The sequence below is a fragment of the Nannospalax galili genome, unplaced genomic scaffold, assembly GCF_000622305.1.
Source record: "Nannospalax galili isolate Female #2095 unplaced genomic scaffold, S.galili_v1.0 scaffold46, whole genome shotgun sequence".
NCBI classification, from domain to species: Eukaryota; Metazoa; Chordata; class Mammalia; order Rodentia; family Spalacidae; genus Nannospalax; species Nannospalax galili.
The window spans coordinates 5,067,735-5,072,995 of NW_008355790.1; positions in this window are offsets into that span (position 1 = coordinate 5,067,735).

Here is a 5,261-nt window from a genome sequence, read left to right on the forward strand (position 1 = left end):
TTATTTAGGTGTTGGAGAGAAAGAGAGAGAGAGAGAGAGAGAGAGAGAGAGAGAGAGAGAGAGATTTGAGGGCCTTCTGAGTCAACATCTCAAAGAACTACTAAGGAAATTTTACTTTAAAAAAATATGAGAACTTTGAGTGGTTCCTGGGATGCACTAAATAGAATTAAAGTCAATCAGGTAAAACTATGGGTCACAGGGATGCAGAAGGGATGATAAAGCATGCTGTTACTGTAAATGAAGATTATAGTCTTGTTTGTGAGGTTTACAGAAATTGTGGTTTTACAGCTGAGAGAGGAGAAAGGCCATCTGTACTCAGACCTTAGGTGTGTTCACTGGTATTTTAACATTCTCATTTGAAATATGTCTATATAAAGGAATATTGTCGCTCTTTAGGCAACCTTCATGGTAGATGTTATTTTTGCTGCAGTTCATGACTCTCAGCTGGTGTGAGACTTTAACTAGAGTTTGGGGTGAGTGGAAACTATTGCTTCCTATGCCCTCTTCATTCTCCCTGTATTTCTTTCCTGCCTCTGATTTATTACAATTTTTAAGAGATTATTTCCAAGTTTCTGATATCAATGCAGAAAACTTCAGTATCCGATTCCACCAGATCTCAAACCTGAGACTGCAGTGGAGAAGTAGAATCCATAGACTTTAAGAGCAGTTGAAACTCCTAATCTGTTTTAGCTACTTTTGGTGTGATAAAACACTGACCAAAGCAGCTTATAGAAGGAAGAGTATATTTGAGCTTACAGTTCCAGGGGAATCAGAGTCCATCATGGCAGGGAGGTGAAGGTGGCTGGAGTAGGAGCAGAAGCTAAGCACTCACATCTTCAAGCAGTCACAGGAATCAGAGCTGGAAATCTGGCAAGGCTTATAGAACTTTTAAACCCATCCTCAGTGATGTGCTTCCTCCAGCATGGCCACACCTTCTAAGACTTCCCAAAATAGCACCACCAACTGGGGACAAAATATTCAAATACTTGGAGCTTATGGGAGACATTCTCATTCAAACCATCACATATTCTAAAGGGTAGAAAGTGAAAAGAAAACATACCCTCTATAGAAAGGTGAATATATATATGATGTTTCTAAGGATACTTTTATTTAATCATGTTGACTTGATTGACCTTTTTATTTTGTCCTGAAATAAACATAGACATGCTCCTGAGTCCTCTATTGTCAATGCAATACCTCCATGGGAGTCTTTTCACAGAACAGAACCTCCATGTAGGCAGCACTACCAACTGATAGTTATCTCCAACTACAGATTAGGTTAGCATACACCTGGTAATTACTCTGGACTTTACAAAAGCAGGCCAAATATACCAGAGTGAGAATTTTGACTATTTTCTAGCGGTTTAGTAGCTTGTTAGATATTAGCCAGTTTGAAGGACACTGTAGCTGGGAACCTCCCTCATAATCAACAGCTTACGAAATCCAGAATTAGAATAGCAGGTGTTAAGGTTTGAATGAGAGTATCCCCTGTAGGCTCCAAGTGTTTGGACATTTTGTCCCCTGTTGGCATTGTTTTGGGAGGTCTTAGAAGGTGTGGCCATGCTGGAGAAAGCATGTTACACTGGGCGGGCTTAGAGGGTTCTTAAGCTTTGTAGGATCTTGAGTTGCATTCTTTCTTCCTGTGCCTGCTTGAAGATGTGAGAGCTGAACTTCCATTCCTCCTCCAGCCACCTCTGCTGCCATGCCTCCCAGTCATGATGGACTCTTGCTCCTTGAAACTGTAAGCTCAAATAAACTCTTCCTTAATAAGTTCCCTTGGCCATGATATTTCTGTCACAGCCACAGAAAAGTGCCTAATCCAGCAGGGTTCTAGTTACTGGTCAGAAGAAGAGTACTGTGCCAAATCTCTCAACCTAGGAGAAGGCATGGGATTCTGAACCACCTGGAAAATCATTTAATTGCCAAGTCTATAAATCTGGTTCCAGAACCCCTAAACCTTATAAAATTATGAACTAGTAAGAGGCTTTATGTGCCAATATCCCCCATCCCATGAGTAAGTTGGAATAGGCCCATCAATCATCTACATAAGAAAACACTACTCTGAAAAACTGCCTCTTCTAGAGACTTGAGAAAGAAACATAAAGCTTATCTGAAGAGTAAATTGGCAAAATGGTCTCTTTGGTCACTGTCAATTCTCAGTCTTTGACTATGCATAAGTTCTGCCTATCTGTATGTTTCATATAAATTCTGTTTATGGATATTATCAGGTCAATGGAGCCTCAGGGAGTCCAGAGTAAGAACCAGTGACATAACCTTTGATTCAACATCCTAATTTTACTCTTGATACATGGAGAGCAAAGCGGAACTTGTATTGGTGAGATACACTGTGTACATTTTCAAAGATAAAACAAGTGGTGTAGTTACAGTGTTAGGACTGTGGTGAAGCAGTAAAATACAGTTGCAATAATAAAAAGATCCAGCATGCACTGAGCTCCACTGATTTTTACACAGGCAGCTAGCAATTCCAAAACAGTGAGTATATGAGCAACAGGGTTTAGCAGGGATAAGGAAGTAAAGAGTTACAAAAAGCAGGAAGAGGATGATGATTCACATGAGACCCTTCTGGCTTGGTTAGCTGGTTCATACTGAAGTTCAGTTCTTACTTTCTCATAGGGCTGGGTGACAGGTGCTGGCTGGAACAAGTAATAAGCACCAATTACAAATGGTAAATTCTTTTGGCAGGCTTGAGTTTTCTCAGGCAGACACTTGAAGAGGGATAGTGTCAGCCTAGGGATGAGGCCTTGAATTTAGACACTACTTTAGCTATTGTTCCAGTCCTCATAGGCCAAAGAGAAAGAGCTCATAAGAAGACAGATAGAATTTTCTCAAGGAGAAAATTTATGCCCACACTGTTCAAGTAAACATGTACATCTTACATTCTGGAAAATAAACTCTAGATTGTAAAAGAACTTTTAAAATATTTTGATCTGAATCTTTAGTAATCTGTAACTATAGAAAACCAACCACTCAGACAGACATGTTGTATACACTGACACCTACACCAATCAGAAAAAAATGAGTTTCCTTAAAAGATTTAGTGAAGACCCTGAATTTCAACCTCGAAGAAAACACTGTGAAGATCAGCAACTGTATCAACTTGTAGTGAGGTAGGAGTTTTGCAGCTGAATTCACAAATCAGGCAGAGATGGCATCATTGGTAAATTCACTGAAAAGGAAAAGTGGCAGAATTGCCTAAAATATCTTCATAGGAAGAAATACTCTAAGCAGCAGAAACTCTCATTGTAATGGGCAGCTCTATGGCATTTTATAGTGTCTTATCACACAAGAACAGTAGATTTGTGTGTGTATGTATGTGTTGCCAAAAATCAAGCCCATGATCAGACTGTATTAGGCAAATGCTATATCTGTTTATAACAGGCATAACATTATAATACAAAGTTTGTGATTTTTCAAGAAAAATTACTGATTTTCTCTTGTTTTTTGAAAAATACCTTAGAGCAAACTATAAAGCCTTTAATTAGCTATATTGACCCAAATCATTACATACTTCATGGAAAAATGATGATAATTTATCCTATGAAAGTAGAACATTAGCAGAAGACAAATTACTTGAATATATTGATAGTATTAAAATAGCCACAAAATGCCATAAAAAGGTAAGGTAGATTTGTTTTCCAGCTAATTTATTAATTTTTTTAAAGTGAATAGAAAAAAATGTCAGTAGAAATTAACACAAAAGAATCTGTATAGACAAGAAAATGTTTATGGATGTTGTCGATTAATAAAATGTAGTAAGCCAAACTTGAAGGTTCCTTTCTGTGGGAGACAGGCTTGAGCCTAGGATGAAAGTCTTCTTGACAGCCATACAGCAGGCCTGAGGCAAGGGCCAGACCACTGGAGCCACAAGGAACACCTTGTGACATTTGCTCCCATTGGCAGATCATGAGACTGATGCCTAGAGCTCTCCACTCCCTAATCACCACCCTTGAGATTCTAAATTGTTAACACTTAGATATTGCAACAGCCTAGGTCACCTGATTCCCAGGAATCCAGGCCCCCTACAGGAAACCAGAACCTAAGTAACCTGAAGCCTATTATAATAATAAGGTGTCTGACTCTGGATGTCATGATAAGACACAGCCCTGCCAAAGATCTGAGTTGTAACTTCTTGAATAGACCCCCACCCCTATATAAGCTTGTACCCTTCTTCAATAAACTAGATCTGCATCACTAAACCTGGTCTCCCGTGTCTGAATGCCGATCCGTTGACACAGTCTCCTCATCAGCCCTGGGGTCCCAGACCTGGCAGAAGTAGAGACATCGGAGACAGCGCTGGGGAAGCAGAGGAGCTGCCTCAGTGCTGGCGAGCAGAAGAGCGGCCACAACACCTGGCGAGCGGAAAAGTGGCCACAGCTTGCGGTGGCAGCAAGGAACAAAAGGCGGTGCTCGGGTGATCAGAGGCTGCACCAGTGCAATCTGACTCCCTGTGAATGGAGAGCAGCGGCAGGCAGTGCCGACTGAATGGAAGAGCGGCTGCAGCTGGCTGCTGCCGGCTGCACCTCTATTTTATTTATTTATTTTTTTGTCTTTTTGAGATAGGGTCCCCTTGAAGCCCCAGCTGTCCTGGAACTCACTATGTAGACCAGGCTGGCCTTAATCTCACAGAGATTTTCCTGCCTCTGCCTCCCAAGTGCTGAGATTAAAGGCATGCGTTACCATGCCCAGCTTATTTTTATTTTATGAGTGTATTGCTTGCACGTATGTAAGTGCACCCATGTCATGCAATAGCCACGGAGTTCAGAAGAGGGTGTCGGGTCCCCTGGAAATGGAGTTGGACTTTATTTCTTCACACATTAAAAGTGAGCAAACTGGTTTTTTTTTGTTGTTTTTTTCTTTTTTTAAATCAGACTGGTTGATTTGATCTGATGGCAATGTTTCATGTACTTAATATATAACTTACAGAATGGGCTATAGTCATCTACCAAAAGGGAGAAGGTGAAAGAAAAAATGAGTAGACAAGAAGTTCAAGCACTGAAGACACCTTGTCAAGCCATTGCTCTCTAAAGAGCAAACACATCACCTGCAAAATATCACAGAAACTGTAGAGAATAACAACACTGTTATAGCACTCACAATCTCAAATAGGAGTTTTTGAAATAAAAAGCATTATATTTATAATATTGATTATTCTTCAGTGTTTGAAGAGAACAAAACTGTTTTGGTGGTGTACTTTTCTTCTGAGAGAGAGAGAGAGAGAGAGAGAGAGAGAGAGAGAGAGA